The 21,121-nt window shown below is 37.6% G+C and overlaps 1 long non-coding RNA gene across 1 annotated transcript in view; it reads right to left on the minus strand.

Annotated features, from left to right (window-relative positions):
- Nucleotides 1-16,388, minus strand: part of LOC135277749 (uncharacterized) — a 34,326-nt gene extending 17,938 nt beyond the window's left edge. Inside the window, exon 1 of the long non-coding RNA XR_010345334.1 lies at nt 16,319-16,388. This is a non-coding gene — a long non-coding RNA (uncharacterized LOC135277749). The remainder of the gene's footprint in view (nt 1-16,318) is intronic.
- Between the last annotated feature and the right edge of the window lie 4,733 nt (nt 16,389-21,121).

Consider the following 21,121-nt stretch of genomic DNA (forward strand, 5'->3'; position numbering starts at 1 on the left):
TCTACACATGAGTGTTGAAGGAACCACTATTCCTCCTTCCCAAATTGTTGCCTTGGGAATATATTTAGAAACTAATTGTTAACAGTAGCAGCAGATCCAAACAAAAAGGGGAATGACATGACTTTGACTCGTTTCTGTACATTTATATAAATAATTCAACTAATGAGTGTCTTACAAGAAGAAAGAATGAAGATGTTGCCACTGGTATGTAAAAATATTCATATTGACTCAGCCCTTTTGTTAACTCACAATAGCTACCGATTATCTGATTATTCCTTCTCATCTGTGTTTGGATGACTTCAAGGCACTTCCCAGCAAGTCAACTCATAATATTAAAGCAGTGTTCATTCCCAATTTATACCAGATTTCATCCTGTCATATCAACATCCCATATAGCCAAAGAAAGGGCTTTCTTACACATGGTTTCCATGGTGTTTATGTGTTTCTATCCTAAACAGACAGATGCAGATTAAGCAATGCATGTCAATCCCATTATGAGGCTGTGAAATGGGCAGAAGTTTTGTTACACACTCATGCAATCACACACATTGTGAACATCCTGTTTATTTGGCTCATCCTCTCATGATTGGCTGTGGTATATCAGCACATTACTGACAGCTGGGAATTTCTCCAGTGGAACATGCCTTTCCTATGACAAACATCCAACGCACAATGGGAACATGTGTCTGCCCACTGTGTCCATACAAAGCAGCCCAATTTCTCCAAACGCAGAGCATATTGGGTGCTTGGATTTTCTCAGAACACCACCAACAGGCCCCTGGTGACCTTTAGGAGCCATATGAGATAATACATTCTTAGACCCCTATTTCCGGACTGCTTTGGGCAAGGTCAGGATGGCAAATGTCCCACTTCCACAATATCAGATGTTACGGTAATTCCTTTTAGCTAATGTGTAAGAGCAAAGGAATGCCTTCAAACCTCATCTAGGCCCTGTGGAATCTGTTGAAAATGCATGACAGCTGTGGGCTTTGGCGAGGCTGTCTGTGAATGTATGAGATTTGGAAACCATTCAAAGCTAGAAATAACTGTACAACTCATAACCCTTCACCACTGCTCACTCGCGCTCTCTCTCTTTCCCCCTCTGTCATTCTCTCTCTTCCCATCACTCATTTCTCATACACCGTATCTGGGTCACAATCTCATCCTCCTGACTCTAATGCATCATTACTGCTGGGAACTGTGGATAACATCTTCCACACACACAGAAGAGATGGGAAAAGAAGAAAGAGACAGGGGTGGTGGGGGTAGGGGGAGCAACAGAAGGATTTTAATAAGACACAAGAACAGGAAATTGAGAAAGATCCTTTTTTTTCAGGGTCCAACGGGGAGTTGAGAAGCAGCAGCAAACTCACACTTATTTAAAGGCCCATCTGCAGTTAGAATCATCCTCAGCTGCTTGAATGATGTATAAAGGCACTTGTTTTCCTAAACCTGCATAATATTTTGAAAGGCTATGTCTATTATATTTCACTTTTGAAACCTTTATGTGTATTTTATACACCTCACCATTAACTCTCTCAGAGCAAAAGCGTTTGTGAGTGACATTTTTGAGAAAAGTAGGATGATTAGGAAAAGGAACTGAGAGAAAAGGAGTCAGCTCAAAAGTTGGCTTTTCATTCAAATAATTAATACCCAACTACACTAGTGATTCTGACCTCAGAATTCCTACTCTTAAAATTTTGACTTAAATATCGTCTCAAGATTCAAAAACTCAGCAACCTGATTTATAAACAATGTAACATCCTGGGAATCACTGGCTTTTGTTCCTGTAACTTCTGCTACTGCTACACGGATTTAACATGCTATCTCTTGGCACAATCAGGTTGTTTGAGCAGTTTTTCCTTGCTAGTTAATCCCAGGTTTGTCACGTGGTGGCTGTGGGTCAGTCACTGACCACAGTGACTTTTAAGCAGTCCAAGCTAACAGGCACATTATCCACAGTTTAGCCCAGATAACTTCCCAGGATGGAACTTTACAACTAACGAATTATTTTGGCAGTTCACATTATCCCAGTGATATCCTAAAATGAAACAAAAACACATAGATAACATTAAACAACTAATTTAGAACATGGGAAACTACGTAAGGAAGGAAAAAAAACTTGCTATGCAGAATTTTGCTGCATGCTGTCATGAATTTCATTAGCTAGTTGGATCTAATTGAGTGCTGAGAAGCAAAGGAAAAACAGGTCTGCCATCTATGCACTAACACCTACAGCATCTGATGCAAAGGAAAGATCCCCAAAGAAACTCACAGAGAGGGTCACAGATGCTCACTCAGGGGCTTTCACTCTTACATTTAGATAGTTTCTAATAAGCTGTGTTATCTGGACTCCCAGGCCACAATGCATTAAAAACAGTGCACTAGAGGAAGACAGGGATCTAGGAGACGGGAGCATGCTGGCAACAGGCAGAGGCGCAGCTGGTCAGCTCACAGCAAGAGAAAAGAGCAGCACGATTGACAGGGTGTTTAGGAAAGAGGCCCCAGAACATTATAATATCACACAGAACAATAATAGATGTGTATGATATTGGTCCTGGGTCATCAGGGAAAAGATGAATTCTGTATAAGAATCCAGGGAACCATATAATGTATTTTGGGTATATTTATATCAGAACAATATAAAGTTACAAATTTTGCTACTTCAAAGGAGTTGACTTCCTTTGTGTCTAAAATAAAAATACATGAAATAATTCTCTGTCTCCAAATAACAGATTTTACTAAATCACTGTATTTAAATACAGAAGACTTATAAATAAAATTAAATATCAGTGTCTCTTATTTTTCTTATGCTCAGACTCCACAAGATACACATTGCATGCCATTGTCTTTATTTAAACACCTCCTAAATAACTTCAAGAATATCCCACCATTGGGCACGGTGACTCACATCTGTAATCCCAGCACTTTGGGAGGCCAAGGTGGCTGGATCACTTGAGGTCAGGAGTTCCAGACAAGCCCGGCCAACATGGCGAAACCCTGTCTCTACCAAAAATACAAAAAATTGGCTGGGTGTGGTGGCATGCGCCTGTAATGCCAGCTACTCAGGAGGCTGAGGCAACAGAATCGCTTGAACCTGGGAGGTGGAGGTTGCAGTGAGCTCAGATCCTGCCATTGCACTCCAGCCTGGGCAACAGAGCAAGACTCTGTCTCAAGAAAAAAAAAAGAATATCCTATCACAAAAACAAATCTAAAAAATTCTGAAAGTATCACTCTACACACACACACATGCACGCACGCACACACACACACACGCACACCTCCCAATGACATGAAGACCAAAGAAGTGTACCTTCAATGTCAGTTTCACAAAGGGAAGGGAAATGAATTGGTCAAGCAGAGTGAGGTGATGGGCATTTCACATGAAGGGCATTCACAGGCAGACTCAGGAAGGAGGTAGAAATGCTTAGGAATTAGCTTGTCTGGATGAAAGGCCTCTTGTCTCATCATGCCTTTCCCCTTTTCTCAGCTTCTCGGTGCTCACTCTGCCTAGCACTGACATTCTCATGCCTTGTCATAACATCTAGGCAATATGCTAACCTGGCTCTCATCCTGTATCTATGACTCCACCTGCTGCTAAGCTTCTTTTATAAATTCTACAATGGACGCTTTGGGATTGGCTACCAGCACCACATCCCTTTCTTCTGATAACTGCTCTTTATCCTATTGCTTAGTTTCCAAAGATTGCCACAATAAATGACCACACACTGGGTGATTTATTACAGCGGAAATTAACTCTTCTCAGTTCTAGAGACTGGAAGCCAGAAATCAAGATGTCAGCAGGGCCACACACCCTCTGAATCTATAGAGGAAAATCCTTCTCTGTTCTTTCAGCCTCCAATGTCCCCCGGCATTCCTTGGCTCCTGTCAGCACAACTCCAGGCTCTGCCTCCATCTTTCCGTGGCCTTCTCTTCTGTGTCTCTGTGTGTCCTCTGTTCTTATAAGGATGCCAGCCACTGGATTTAGCATGCACCGAAAACTCAGTATGACTCATCTCAGAGTTCTTAACTAATTACATCGGCAAAGACCCTATTTCCAGTTGCCTTTTTCCAAGGAGCCTGAATCCTATCCAATGACTTCAAATGTCCTTGCGATTAAAAGGAAGCTTTGGTGTCAAATACACCTGGTTTCACTTCCTGGCTCTGCTAGCAAGTAACCGTCTCAAAGTCTTATCTATATGATTGTGAAGAGAAGAATTGTGGTAACATAAACCTCATGTGGTTCTAAGGACAAAATGAGCTGATACGTGTAAAATATTTAATAGAATAATTGACACATAGGAAACAGTTATGAAATGTATTGATTACCAACACAGACACAAATGTTATAATTATAATTTCTGAACCACAATGTAAAAATCATTCACTAACCCTAATCTCTGCCTTGCCCTTTCATCTAGACAAGCTAACTCCTAAGCATTTCTACCTCCTTCCTGAGTCTTCCCATTCCTTCTGAACTTTCCCACTAGTATTTCCCAGTTTCCTCTTAAACTAAACTGATTCTCACTCTTCTGCCTTTCCTCATTCTTCTCCCACCCACACTGCAATTCACATTTGCCATTTCGCGGCAGTAGTTGTTAATTACCCCCTCACAGAGATGTATAATTTATTCTAAAGTTTAAGAAAATAAGGATTATGAATTACAGTTATTCGCATTTTTGTACTTAGTTTAGTTGTTCAATATTTTAAAAAATAATTTAACACTCTATAACCTTGGATTTATTGTGCACAGATGGTGGTTGAAAAAACAAATAAGATATCTTTTGTACTCATAAAATACTACTTTTTTTCTATGAGGAGATACGACATATGGGCAAAGTATTACAGTATTTCTCACCTTTTTCTAGGCATTAAAAAAAAACGCAGTATTTAGGGATTTCAGAATTATAGATCAATCCTAGTTCAAGTAAATTTTCTTTCAGAAAGTATTACCTTCAGGCCTGTGTAAGAAGAGTATCCTCCTTTGGGCCTCACACTTTAGAGAGTGCCACACATTATAAACATACAAACCCGAATTTATAACAGAATACATGGATACACTGTCACCTGGGGTCCAGCAAGCAGAGCCCAACCTGTGGTTTTAAAAGCAGGCTCTCAAGTCAAACCTCCTTCAGGTCCCAAATAACCAATTCTTCAAACCTCTTGTCATTTGTCCCCAAAACAAAAAATGACTGCATAAGAATGATATAAAATGGCATGAGGCCTGCTGCTGCTGACTTCAGAGATGATACTACTTTGTTATGCAGGAAAGATCTGAGCAGCAGAAGAGTTAGGTAAGAGAAAACACAAATTAATTAACTCGTCCAGTTTTTCTTCTCAGTATGGGTGCAAAAGTTTCTTGCATAATGAAGCATCTTTCCCAGCTGTTGCTGAGCATCCACCTTCTTCTCCACAGGTACCAGGTGTGGCATGTGGACACATTCATACTTAAGTAAATTAACATATTTAAATAGGTGCACACAGAAGCTAGCAACGGTCTGCAATATTAAACATTTAAAATTTTTAACTTTAATATATGTAAGTCTATATGAATAATGATACTGGTTGTTTACATTACAATATGGATTTAGATGTTGCTTTAATTAAAAACACAGTATGATGACTCAAGAAATGCTGTCTAACTTGGGGTCCCAGAAAATATAACAGTATTACACTTTTTAAAATATTGATTATAATATAACTAAAGACTTTGCCAAAATAAAGTCAAGAAAAAATGTCAAATAAACATATGGTAATTTGTTAATTATATGTTTTATTTTATTACTTATCCAAACAATGCCAGCTGATCAACACAGAATACCCAGATATGCTCAAAAATACACTTAGTAATCTTTGATACTTTGCCAACTTTTAGATATGTAAACATCATAGCCTTACGCATTTTTAAAATTTTGACATTATATAGCTATCAGGGTTTTTAGCTAAACTTGTATCTTAAATATTTATATAAATAGTATGTAGATTTAATTCATACTTCAATCCTAGGCCTCGCAACCTTGCAAGTGTTAAGAGTAAGTCTATTTATTAAGGCACTTTGTAGATTCAAGACAACTTTGAAACATATGGACCAGCTGAAAGTTAGGACTCAGCAATAGTTAAGGAGTGACCACCAAAGAAGAGCAAAGGTGCAAAGTTGGAATGCCCAGAGCACGCTAGAATACAGCATCCATGAGAACATCAAGTGTGTCTGGTTTTTTTTCACTTGTTTTAATGGATCTTTAAGGGCTGGAACAGTGTTTGACACATAGTAGACATTCAGAACATTCACTGATTGAAAGAATGAATGAATGATAGCAAGAGTCAAATTTTTTACTAGAGCATACACTACATAGAAGAACAGTGGGAAATAAGGCTTACAGGAGCAGATGATGGGCATCAGAAGATAGCACAGATGACTTTTTTATTAATTCATCAGTAAGTGGGGCAACGTTTTGTTATAGAGGTTGACAGGCATTATCTCCCCTCTATCCTCTCTTTAAGATGATGTCAACCTTGTTCTGGGGACATCTTCATGGAAAAGAGTAAAGAGATTATTGGGAAAAAAAAAGAAAGGAGAGAAAAGTTGCTTGAAGGATCTTCAGGAGACTTTTCAGACAAGTTTAGGTGTGCTTCTTGAGGTCTTAATTGCATAAGGGCTCAACACACTTCTGGTAAGAGCAGCTAGAAACTCTTTAGAAATAATCATGAGCTCCAAGACTGAGATGTCTAGACAAAGGGGAGGGATAGAGGTCACCTCCTCACCTCTTGGGAAGCATTTCCACAAAACACAAGAAACTCATCCTGAGTTGCGGCATGGTACAGAGCTGTGTCCTTGTCCAGAGAAAGTGGTCAACACAGGGTTCACAAGGGAGCATAATTTGGAGGGCAATGTTGCTGGATTCACTCTCTGTTCCCTTTGATTCAGCCCTTGAGAGAAATTTGCTAAGTTCCCTATAATAGAACAGCATTAAAAAGAAATAAAAGAGTGATTCAAATTAAGGAGTCAAAACATTAAGGGAAAAAAATGAGAGAAGTTTCTCTATAGATCCTATCAAAAGATTGTAATGCAACATAGAAGCCTGTTAGTGTAAAATTCGTTAAAACTATGAAAACAGAAAAAAAGAGAGCAAATTACATGAAAGATTCGCTTCTCCCAAACAACCTAATTGTTCCAGTTTTAAAGTTTTCTCCTCAGCCAAGTTTCTGTAGAATTTCCACTTTTAGTTCATAAACATTTTTCTTGCTAAAACTGAGGCTTCAGTATATGTCTCTTGACCTGGGTTCACGTTTTATAGCTGAAAAAATATATGAAACCTCAAAGGAAATCATAGCCAAATTGTTGAATTTTAGTTGGTTTAGGTCAGAGGGCAAGAATCCACAGAGCTTTATGTACTTTCTAGCTGAAATAAAGAAATACCCAAGTTTGTCCAAAACTTGGCCCAAATCCACCAATTTATCTGGGGCCAAAGTTTTCAGTTAATCTGGCACAAATATGGAGTTTTTAATGATACCTGACACCAGGTGAATTTTTTAAACGATTTTAAGGCTAACATTCCTAAGGCTATAGAAAACAAAAATTTTCCACTGCCCAAATATTCATTTAATAGTTAAGAATAGAAAATAAAATTTCTTAAAGCAAGCTATCACACAATACAATTCTTTTATATTTTAAACTGGTGGTTTTTCCAAAGTAGGCAGATAATAATTTCATACTTTCATGTGACTGAAGTCTCAGTTAGGGCTTTGTCTGAAATGTAAAATCAAAGTTCAAATATTCTTCTCCTAGTTACTGATTATTTCCACCCAAATTTCACAAGCCAAGGTCAATAAGAACAAAATGGATGAGTGAATGGAGATTTTGAAACAACAAATTATTTATACTGTGGTTATGATTAAGATATAAAATAGGGAGGGAAATTCTACAAACCAGTTTTATGAAAGCTGACAGTTTTTTAAAACCTCGGAACCAGAAATTCCAACAGGAACACAAATTTTCTTAGTTCTAAACCATTACTAAACTGTTGAGAAGTAAAGTCTGACTTTCTATAATGGGGAGAAAAGTAAAAGATAAACTTAAGCCAGGTTATATTCCTCCCAATGTATATTTTTGATGTTTCCACTGGGGATTAAGTGAAAAAATCCAGCAAGCTATTTCTATGTTCCCAATACATCTACCAGAGAAGACATTAATTTTATTCTCTAAAGTTAATAACTTAAGTGAAACAAGCAAGCATAAGAAAGACAGCTGAGGAACTACCAGAACACAAAATAAATTATAATTCACATGCTAGATTTTTTTATTGTAAAGAAAGTTGTAGGCTGAATTTTAAGAACAGGTAGGTTTTGAGTTAGAGACTGATCTAATAACTTAGTAAATGACTGTTATGGACAGAAACTGAGTGAGGTTGTACATACTTTGTGCTGTTTGAGAAAAAGACTGATGGGGTATACAGATATATACAGAAGGGGAAAGCCAATGAAATTCAGAAAGCAACAGAATAAGAGTATGTTCACAGTGCAGTGAGAGCAGCCGAGAAAGCACCAGACTCAGCCTGGAATGAGGAAAGCTGGGGATGGGGACAGGGGAAGCCTGCTTGAAGGAAGCTAAGACACTAGACACATTAAAGGAGAGGGAAGCTGTACTAGACAGAGAAACTATATGATCAACAAAAACAACAAGCTGTAACGAGTAAAGTCTGTGGGTTATGGATAGGAGAGGGATCAAGAAATAAACAGAAATACTTATCAAGAAATACTTGGAGGTAAGCATGGAGAGTTGAACTGGGGCTGGATATGGCAGTATAGTGGGTTGAATGGTAGCCCTCCAAAAGATAGGAGTACATCCTAATTCCCTTCTATTCCCAGAACCTCTGAATGTTAGCTATTTGGAGAAAGGATCTTTGCAGATATAACCACGCTAAGGATCTTTAGATTTAAAGATCATCCTTGACTGTATGGGTGGACTCTACATGCCATGACAGATGTCATAAGAGTAAGGCAGAAGGATATTTGACAGACAGGGAGGAGAGAACACAGAAGAGGAGGAGGTACTGCACAGATGGAGGCAGAAACTGGAATTTTGCAGCCACAAGTTAAGTAATACTAATAGCTCCCAGAGCAGAAAGAGGCAAAAAAAGAAAAAATAATAAAATAAAATAAACAGATTCTCCCTTAGAGTCACGGAGGGAGCATGGTAATACTAAGGCCTTGATTTTGGACTTCTTTCCTTTAGAACTGTGAAAGAATAAGTTTCCATTGTATTAAGAAACCAAGTTTGTGACAGTTTGTTATGGCAGTCCTGAAAATCTAACACAGAGCGTCTGGAATTTCACAATGAATCCTGGCTTGCTCTGGTGGGCAATAGTTTTATTTTGTTTTGGAATTGGGTTAAAAGTGAAATATAAGACTGGGTATGGTGGCTCATGCCTGTAATCCCAGCACTTTGGGAGGCCAAGGTGGGAGGATTACCTGAAGTCAGGAGTTCAAGACCAGTCTGGCCAACATGACAAAACCTCTTCTCTACTAAAAATACAAAAATTAGCTGGGCATAGTGGCAGGCAACTGTAATCCAAGCTACTCAGGAGGCTGAGACAGGAGAATTGCTTGATCCTGGGAGGTGGAGGTTACAGTGAGCTGAGATTGCAGCACTGCACTCCATCTGGCTTGAGCGACAGAGTGAGACTCTGTCTCAAAAAAAAAAAAAGGGAAATACGAGATTGATAGCAAGTTGGGGCAGACATTATAGGAAAGTTAATCTGTTAACAGGTGCAGCAATCTGAACATTTATCTCCACAAAATTTATTTATTGAAATCCTAACCCTAAAGGCAGTGGAATTAAAATGTGGGACCTTTTGGTAGGTGATAAGTTCACAAGAGTGGAGCTCTCATGATTGGATAAGTGCTCTTATAAAACAGACCTGTGAAGCTAGCTAGCCCCATCCTTCATGTGAGGACACAGCTAGGCACTATGTATGAAGAATGGGTTTTCACCAGAAACTAATCCATCAGCACCTTGGTCTTGGACTTCCCAGCCTCCAGAGCTGTAAAAATGAATGTTTGTTGTTTACAAGCCACTAGTTTATTAGTATTTGTTATAGCAGCCTAAATGGATTAATGCAGTAAGAATTCAAGAAAGTAGTCATTTGTTGTCAAACATAATTTTCAAAATCTTAAGACAACATAATTCTCATATAGATGCACAATCAAAGTTTTATGGAATTTGTTAAGGAAATCAGCAAGATGCAAAGGGCATTTTTTTGCTGGTCATTTTACTAAAGCATACTGACCCATGTATATAGAGTCAATGAAAGAAAGGAAGAAAACTGGAATGGGATTGCTAAACTAGAATAACAACAACAAAAAACAGTACTGTCTGACTGTTTGAGGTGATCTTTTTTACTGGGCTGAAACTATTTCCATCACTACTAGAAAAATAAACATGTGCACCCTCTTGGCTTTCTGCAAATTAAGACCTGTGCTTACAAAGCTATAAAATGTTGTCATGGATACCAGTAAATAACAGCAAGTCAAGGAAAGTTACATTCTTAAGACAGAAGACCTTTAGGTGAGCTTGTTAGAAAACGCCGTCACTTAACAATGCAAGTCACGTAGTTATCTTTTCCCATGCTTCCAAGTTTTGGATAATAACATTTTCTTATTATTTGGCTCTTAGGTTGAATCAAAAGTAGAGGAACAAGCATCTATTTTAGAGACCCTGCTAAGAAAGAATTTGTAAGACTAATATGTACCTCATTGTTAAGAAAATTAAATAAGTTATTACATGCAAAGTCCTTGGAAGAGTACCTTCTCCAATATTCCCTGTCATTATCTTACATTATCCTGATACAACTTGTTTGGAAAGTCTTCTAGAAGAATATATTTTTAGTGAAATACATTAATATTTCTATATTCAATAATATCTGAGTAACTACTAACTTTTTTCCAAGGATTTTTATCTTATTGCTAGGACTTGAAACTGTTAAAGGTTTAATGTATGAAATAATAAAAGAATAAAATATTATATAATAAAGGTTAACCATATATTAAAGGTCAAAATATATGATTCCCTTCTTATATAGGTCTGAAATGTACAGTTTCTCGGAGTATTTTGCATGCACTTGGGGAAGTTAATGAAACATGATTACAAAGCTGACAAGATACTAGATTTCACAGATGACCAGAAAGGAGAATTCTGATTTTTCTCCTCCTAAGGAGAATGTAGTAAGGACAAAATTAGAAAAACTTTGCCCTCAAAACAACTTAGTAACAAGATGAAATTCCTTGGAAATATGATACAAACAGAAGACTTTGTTGGCAGTTGATGAAAAAATATGATTGTGATTTTTTTGTTAAATAAAACAGTTTGGTGCTTTTAAAAGGAGCTATTAAATATAATAGCAACTTCTATTTTAGTGGCTACACAGATGAAAACTTTATGCCAACTTATATAATTAAACTTTAATTTTAACACTGGAATTTGTCCAGTACTATACATACGATGTGACAGACATAGAAACTTGTTTCCAGGATTCCACTTCTTACACACAAATTCAATGAAAGTACTTACATTTAGTTCTCGCAGGACCTGGTTCATAACTAGTATAGCATTTATAGTATTGTATTACAATTTTTCTCACTGCCTCCACAATAGAATGGTAGCTCTTCAAAGACAGAAACCATGCTGTTTTCATGTTATACCAAATGTATAACACAGTGCCTGACCCACCCTAGATTCTCAATTAATAAATTTTAAATTGTAAAGGAATGAAGTAATTCCAATTTGTTGGGCACCAGCCCAAGCCCATATATGGGTACCCTTAGTCCCGGCGGTGACGAGGGATTGAGAAAAGGAATTAAAGACGGAGACACAAGAGTAGAATTTATAGCATGGGTCCAAGGGACCAACGCAAGCGTGGGAACCGCATTGGCCCCGAGCTCTGGGCTCCGAACACTTTTATTATGTGTATAATCTCACTGATCTTATGGGCGTGGAAGGGGAGGATGAAGGGGTAGGTAAGATAGCCAGGTGGAGAGCACTTGAGATCCTTCTATGACATGCTAAACTAGTGCTCTGAGCATTTAACAGCACTTGAGATCCTTCTAAGACATGTTAAATTAGTACTCTGAGTTTATCACCAATTATTGTCAGGGTGCAGCTGCATCAGAAGTATAGCAGATGAGGAGTCACGGAGGTCTGACCACACCTGGTGCATCAAGGGGCTTTTATCTCCCGAGCATTGAGGACATAGAGTAATTCAAATCACTCCACATTCCAGAACCTAGGCAGAGCCTGAGGTGTTCCGTGATCTCTGCCCTGCAAGGCTTTTCTCCTCCTTGCCAGTTCCCATCTGCAAAGACCCTCCCAGATCTTGTGAGCAGAGGTCACCTCCCTTCTCAGAGATCTTTGCATAAGCCCTCGTTATAAGGCCCTCATGCAGTCTCCATGTTGAGAAGGCATTCGTGGGACCAGAGCAGTATTACCTGCTCTGCAACCACCCCGTGGTGTTCCCCAGTGTTACCGCGCTCTAAGATGGTCTTTTACCTTAGGCCTCCTGTTGCCGTTTGATTTCTAATTAACCGTACCAATAATATAGTTTAGTTTGGTGTATAAACATCATTGTTTATTATAAGCCAAGCAAGCTCATAATTATTTAGCTAGAATTAACATAGGTCTTCCCCTGGCCATCTTGACCCATATAATTAATAAATAAATGAAAGATTTGGAGGCATCTTCCCACAAAATGAGGTTAAGGTAGGTGTGCTAATACTGCATATATAATGATACCTCTAATGGTGACTTACTTCACTTTGTCCCATGACTGCATGAAAGATCCTTCAAAAGAAAATATCATTCAAAGGTTATAATCCAAACAGTTGATCATTTTCACAGATATCTCTATCTCATTTTACATGTATTTATATACTATAAATAGAATATGTTATGTTTAGATATATAATACACATTAATATATAAATATGTTAGTTAAAAGACTGACAGATTTTCTTATATTAACTACTGTGTAAGAATGAATTTGGCCTTAGTCCAAAGATAGGTCTGGCCTTTGCCCCTGGCTTTCAGGAGGGGACCGCTACGCCCTTGGAACTTCTGCACCGTAGGAGTGTATTTGTCATTCACAACAAACCCTCAAGCACACCTGAACAGTTTATGCTAATGAGGTGATTTATGGTGGACCCCTTGGAACACATGGTGTCAGCCCAACCTCCAGGGAGGCAGGAGAGCTACAAACATGGCAATGATTCAATCGATTATTCCAACATAATGAAGCTCCCATAAAAACTTCAGATACTGAAGATCAAGTGAGGCTCTCTCTTGGGCAGTACTGGTTGAGTATTGTCTCACATAGCAGCCTGGAAGAGGTAATGTCATCCAGGATTCCACCGGGAGACGACCAGAAACTGTGCCTCCCAGAATTTACCCAGTGTATCTCTTTCTTTGGTCTGTTCTATTTTGCCTCCTTTCAATATAAAACTAATCACAAATATAGCACTCTCCTGAGTTCTGTGAGTCACAATAGCAGGTTATCAAAACTGAGTGTGGTTTTGGGAAATCTCTGAACTTGCAATTGGTGTCCAAGATGAGGGCAGTCTTGTGGGGACTGTTCCCTTTGATGTTGCAGTTTGGCAAACTCCTTACAACTACTTAGAGAAGATAGTATTTATGTTTCATTTCTCTTTTGCACTTTCATAGAGAAGAAAACTATCATAATGGGAACTCTAATGAAGCTCAAAAGCAAATAAGAGAAACAGGTGGATGAGGAAGGGGGGCCCAGAAGACAACAGACCGTAAAGAAGTCTTACAGTTAAGAAAAAGAAAAAGTGCTGCTCAATCCTTGCCATATTGCTTGAATATTTGTCAAATTGTATGAGTAATAGAACACGGAGAGAAATGAGTCATGTCCAACACTTGGTAAGCCTGGGAGCAGGAGGGTGAAGAAAGGGACACTAGAGAATTAGGAGTTACCTAGATTTAGTTAGTATCCTCATATCACCTAAGAGTCCACAGAGCTCAATGTGGAAGAATGAATGTGCCCACTTGAAATGAGTAAAATATTCTTTTCATAACAAAATGAATGATTTGGATAAGTCATTCTTCCTGCCTCACAAAGGGAGGTGATGAACATCCTTAATAATCAAAGGTATTGCCACTGAAAATGAAAATCCTTTTACTGTAAGTCCTTCTTTTGAAGAGAAGGACCATATTCTAAACATTGTTCTATATCATATTATCTATTTTGTTTGAGTTTCTTGCATTTTTTCTCTATGAATGATTTAAAAGATACCAAACAAATGCATAGTGATAGGGCACATGAGAATGTAACATTCACTACATGCTTGAAGAACAACCATGCAGGGATTGTCAATCAGGGCTCCAAACTAAGATATTTAAAGAGTAGCCAACAGTCAGGATGGGTAAGTCAAATTTTAGGGACTACGGAATTCAAGGAAAGGTCAGGAATGTGGGAAATCTTAACTAATCAAGAATTTAGGGAGGGATTTAGGGAGTCGATTAATCAGGCAGCTCAAAACAGAACTATACAGCTACTGGGATATGCAGAAGGGTCATATATGCTTATCGCCATTTTACGAGGACGCTGTCCCATTCAATGAAATTTTATTAGAATTTGGGGAAATTGGCCGGGCGCGGTGGCTCACGCGTATAATCCCAGCACTTTGGGAGGCCGAGGCGGGTGGATCACGAGGTCAAGAGATCAAGACCATCCTGGTCAACAAGGTGAAACCCCGTCTCTACTAAAAATACAAAAATTAGCTGGGCACGGTGGCGCACGCCTGTAGTTCCAGCTACTCGGGAGGCTGAGGCAGGAGAATTGCCTGAACCCAGGAGGCGGAGGTTGCAGTGAGCCGAGATCGCGCCATTGCACTCCAGTCTGGGTAACAAGAGCAAAACTCTGTCTCAAAAAAAAAAAAAAAAAAAAAGAAAAAGAATTTGGGGAAATTTAGCACCTATTCTCCAAAAGCAGAAAAAGGACAGAGTGCCTCTGTGACAACGTCTGTCTATACAGACTTGACTACAGGGATTTATGGAGGGTTCAGTAGTGCAACAAAGTCTAGGATGAAAAGTGAAAGCCATTGGCTATTTTTTACTCAAAGCAGAGCTCTAAGGAATGGTATAGCACAATACAAAATTTTGTTGTTTAATCAGTAAAATTCAAATCCTTTAACACAGGATCAGCATATAATAGAAACTCAGATGACGGACTCCTATGACAAAATGAAGGGAAAACAGCTAATTCAAACTAGAAGAATTAAAGGAGACAATACAAATTGAAGTCTGCTAACTGTATAATAAATATATAATACTGGGGATTGATCCAAGATGGCCGCGTAGGAGGAACCCTCTACAAAGAATGCAGACACATTTGCCTCTTTGTCCAATTAACTCATCCATCAAATGTCAGCTCCAGTGCCTTTGTTTTCCCAAGAGAAGCCTCATTTTGTCCCCAGTAAGTTTCCTTTATCTTATATTCTCATACAAATTTCCTTTCTTTTTTGTCTTATATTTCAATTTTTAACTACATAGGCATTAATATAATACCTTTCTCAACCACGAGACTCTAGGTGCTATATTTATCTTTATTCACTATTCACTATTTTAACCCTATCACCTAGAATATAGCTTTTCTCATGCTAGGAGTTCAAACATATGCCTTGAGTGCATAAACGGATAAATAAATGAATGCCATCACCAACAGAAGCCATTAGTATACTTTTAACTCCAATTAAAATATGCAGAATAAAATGTGTTTGTCCATAAAGATCAAATTAACTCGTAGAAAAAATCAGAGGAAAACGAAGGACAAATACGTAATACTACTGAAATTTCCTTTCAGAAATTAAAAAAAAAAAAGGCAATTATTAAAACTGGTGACTTCCCTTTCTTTGGGCAATGTCTCCTCTAAACCCAGTTACTGAAATCAGACCACATAATGAAGTAAAACTGTACAGTAATTTAACTGTGCCAATGGAGAATGCTTTTAAAAACAGTCTTAGTCGTGTTCCCATTACACTCAGCAGCACTATTCCCTTCTGGAGCTCCCAGTTGTAATTGCAATGAGGAGAGTTGGAGAAGAACTTGGTGAAAATGATTATAAAGCAGGGAAACAGATATCATGATGAAAGCCTAAAGGAATCAGGATTATTTCATTCCCAGAAAAAAGCTGGCAAATTAAATAATGGAATCATATGGGTGGTGAGCAGCTGTTCTACATTCCCAATGAACAGAGGTAAGGGAGGAAGGCTCAAGCTCAGCATTAGAAAATCCTCCTCCAGGCCAACATACCTTCTATCTTACCGACACATGTAGCAGGTAACCTCCCACTTCTCAATGTTCAGCCTCTTCTATCTCTTTCCTCATGGCTCTCCTTATAGGTTTTTTCTGGTTAAAAAAATAAAAAAATAAAAAACTCTCTGACTACAAAAGTTTGTGAAAACTCTTCCATGCCACCACCCTTACCCTCTACAGCAATTATTTTAATCCATTGTCTCTGAGATATTTTTGAAGCATTTGATTAAGATGGCTCAAAGGGTCTCAGATTTCCTTAATGTCCTAAGTCAAAAACAAAAACATATCAGTGTGGATGAAACATATATATACATAATTTTCCATAATATTGGGATACACACTCAGGAAGGCAAGATTTTTAAGGGAACACATGCCTGGTTGTGTTGTTGTGTATTGACTCAAATCTAAATTCCTCTTCCTGTCTTTTTAAGCTCTTGTCAGTAGCAGTCTTGATTGGAGGCAGGTGAGTGAAGATGATAAGGATTAGGTTGCAACACTCCTTTCAGACTTAGAATAACATGTCCTTGAAATAACATTGGGTCATCAATTTTTATCGAGCTGCATAAGAGCACCAACTTACTGCATAAACTTTCTTCCCAGCCCTGGGCTTCTCTTCCCTTTGCTGATACTGGCAAGTATCAATATGAGTACAAAAAAGTTGAAAGTGAAGAGGGATATATGGTATTCAGATTATCCTATCTGAATTCAATATTTGTAGCCACTGATAATCCCAATTAGGAGGCAAACCAAATAATTGTTTTCCTTTACTGACTCACCACCCCCAACTGCCCCTAAAAACTATTGATTTCAGGCCTTATTCACAAAAGAGTGCTTAATATATTGTTTAAATTTGGGGTCCTGGGATCTATCATAAGTTTTTCCTCTACATCTTTGTCAGGTTGAGTAGACAGTGGTAAGATATCTTGATATCACTGCACACTTCAAGCATAACAAATGGTGATGTCTTTTCGGGAGAGCATACTCGTTGACTCAACAAATCCTGCAATACAATGATGAACAAGACCAAACTTCAGTGTATTTTTTACAGGTTCCTATTTTCTATTCTCATTGGCTCAAAGAAAACAGTGACAAATATTATAAAAAGTCATATATAGTTCCAACAAAATAATTGAAAAGATTCCCAGTTCTAACTTTAGTTACAAATTCTATTTAGGTACCCTGACCATTTTTCCCCCATGTTACCTGACCAAATTAAGGTAGAAAACAAATCTAGCAGAAATGTGTCTGGTGGAAGCCAATTACTGAAAAGTGTTCCCTAAATGAAAAAAAGTCTTTAACAAGTTTCTTATACAGAAAGAGAAAAGACTAATAAAAAGATGCTGTTTTTGCTCGTGAGGGTCAATTATTCATACTACTACTAAATTTAGATTATCAGGAGCTTTCTGGCTCTTACAATTTATTTATACCTACATGAGTTCTTTTTCTGAGTAAATATTATTAATCTGATAATCAGAAATAGAATTACTGTTAATTTAAAACTCATTATAAATCTTAAAGCCTAATATAACAATTTATTCAATGTCCAATAGCTTATATTACAGGAACTCAAGTAAATTTATTTCAACATCAACAAATAAACAACAAATAAAACTAGCAGATTGTCAAAACCTTCATTACTTTTACCTAGAAAATGTAGAAATGAAACCTTTAGCAGGGTCACAACTCTTCATGAGGACAACAGCTAGAGGCGTGCTCTCCAAAGCCTAAGGATGATCTACACTTTGCATTCCAGTTGTGTGCATGCTTGTGTGTGATATGTGTGTGTGTTTTACATGAAGAGCAAAGGTTTTATTCATTTCCGCATGAGTACAATTAATCTTTGGAAATGTATGATAATATCTATCTTTGCACTGAAAAGTTAAAATCTAAAGGGAAAAATATGAAAAAACAATTAAGAAGGGATTATAATAAGACCTGATTTACAACCTTATGTGCACTATTCAAATATTCTAATAAGCCACATATTTTGTGTGATTTCATTCTCCTCAGAACTGAACAGAAGAAAAGTTGTGAATAACAAAAGCACCTACCATCACTCAAATGAAAATAGACAATGGGAAAAAAATAATGTAAGCAACTTTGGGGCTCAGTACTAACAAAAGATGTTATTTCATGTGACCACTTTTTTTTTTTTTTTTTTTTTAGCATTTTCCTCTAGAACCAATGAATGTAAGGTTACCACGGTGTTTCATCTCTTGGTCTGCATTTACAGACCAGATTTGGCTGGGAGTGGAAGAAATGACTAGGTCAGAGTCTAGCTAGAAAGAATTTATGCTATGCTTCCAAGTTTCTTATTGTTTAAATATTCATGTTTCCAAAATGCACGTAATAATTAAAGTAGTGTGCTCTACTTCAAGAAAACTCATATTTCATATTGGACACTACCCATGGTAACACGGAATAGAAGTGCATTTCTGTGCTTTGCTACACACGCTTTTCATTTAGTGTCTAAAAATGATAGCCATGTGATAGGTGACCAACAAAAGCAAGTTGGCAGGAAAAGTCCTTGGAAGTCTAAAGTCATTTTTAATAAGTAATGTTACCAAAATAGATTAAACATAAATAGGTCAGGGATCCCTCCTCAAAGCCACATAGGAAAGTTTCACTCGAGCTTGTGATAATCAAAATGACCTTTTATTCATGAGACAGGATAATAAAAGTAGAAGAAATGCAACTGCCTCTTAGGCTAAATTAAATCCACTTTCCTATTGTGACAGGTCTAAAAGGAATCTTACAAATACATGGCTATGATTCAGTAATATCTTGTTGGCTCTCTATATTTTTCCTCATTCTTACTATTCGCTCCCTAGTTTGTCCCCCTCTACATCCACAGTAAAATTATATAAGTGGGAGACGTCATGTCACCTCGTACTTCTGAATAAAATGAAGCTAAAACTGCAGAATTAGGGAGCTGAAATGAAATAAATGGGACTATTTTTCCAAGATAGCTTTCTCTTATTCGATTTTAATCTATCAAATGCCCAAAAAAGGTGCTGGACACATCCTGCATTGTCACTAATCCTCCTTGTCACTAATAAGCTTGTGATGTAAATAGCAGAGACAGCATCAAAAACCAGGTCTCTCAGACTTCAAAGCCCGTGTTTTTTCCACCAGATTAAATTTCCTTTCTTCAGGGGCCATATTGGAACTCCAAAAGGGTCCAGGCTTGCGATGTTCCAGCTAAACTGTGTAAGCAAAACAGCTTTGCACAGTCCATGGGGCCAAAAGCAGAAGACAGTTTCTGGCATATTTTGAAGCATACCTCTCTTAAAGATCTGATGTCCTTGACACAAATACAATACAATGATTTTATGGAAAAGGATTGTCCCTCCACACAGATAATAGAAGATAATTGGCTTTAAAGATCATATTGAAAGAGATTGCCTGTGGTTACAGTTACGTACATTAAAAAAAAGCAGAAATTTTAAATGTAGAGAGGACAGAGCAGGTACACAAGCGGCCCCAGGTGAGGCCTTTGCTTCAAGCACCCATCTCAAATGGCAACCTAAGATTGAGGAAGGATACAATGTCATTTTTATCCATGCGAGGACCTAAAGAACGTCAGCTGAAAGTGAAAAATGCCAGTGTTATGCTACCCTGCCTCAAAATCAGGTGTGTTCATAAGGTCAGATCCACCTTTATTTTAATATGAACCATAGGTACCCCTGTTTATGTTTCTGTCCCCCGCAGAGCACAAAGATTTCTCCTTGTGCTTAATGGGCCACTTAACACTTAATTTACCTAGTTTAATAGACCAAGTGAATGATTCTTGCATTTTAACAAATCCTCTTAACAGACAGAGTTTTTATATCTCTTATTGAGCAGAATTCAGTTGCTATTATTTCCTTCACAAGAACATTATTGCAATTTTTGCTAAAACAATTATTTGCAAAAGAAATTAATACAAAAAGCAACACTTCAATTTGGTTTACAAGACAATCTAGGAAAATGAGTATTAAAATATACCACTCTAATAAAGTAGACTTCTTTGGACAGCAAATTGACCTGATGTGATTATTAAAACTTATTAATGAGACTCTCCAGGAACTAGGCCTTGATGATAATAATATACAAAATAATCCTAAAAATGAAGTTATTCTTGGGTTATTTTAGAGAGCCTTTACAAATTAGACGTAGTCTTTAATAACAACATTAATATGTTCTGAGGATTTGCCACAGAAATACAGACATTATTATCAGAGGAACACATAATGAGAGAGATTTGCAGCTGTAGTGCTCTCAGCTAGACAAGAATCTGTTGTCAATGTTTTATAACTGACAGTACAGACCAGTAAAGGTTTGGCCATGAATTTGTTCCAGCTACACACAGTACTGGCCTCATAGATAGAAAATATCCCTACAAGAATAAGCCAAACACCAAAAGATGGCATATATTTAAAACTCCTTAATATAATATGGCTGTGGGAATATTTTTGTTGGACATTATTACATAAATATTTTCAATATTTATGAATTCAAATTTCTCTCGAGAAATTCTTTTAAACATTAAAAAGTTCTCAAGTGACCATGAAAACTAACATAATTTCTGCTGCTTCCAATTTCAACAGCCAGGTTCACAAACTTCATCTGATTTTCAACCACTAATTTCCTAGGTTTATAGAAAAAGTCCTTACAATAGCTAAGCCTTGCAATAAAGCTACTCTTTAGAGGTCTGGTTAGATAATTACTCCATGCTCCATTAAGAAATGCCCTGTTCCCAACACATATCTAGCAGCACACCTGTGTTGTCTGCACAGCCTGGCTTCCTGTCATCGCCAT

This window comes from Aotus nancymaae, unplaced genomic scaffold (genome assembly GCF_030222135.1).
Source record: "Aotus nancymaae isolate 86718 unplaced genomic scaffold, 86718_ANA_hifiasm-v0.15.2.pri h1tg000033l, whole genome shotgun sequence".
Taxonomy (NCBI): domain Eukaryota; kingdom Metazoa; phylum Chordata; class Mammalia; order Primates; family Aotidae; genus Aotus; species Aotus nancymaae.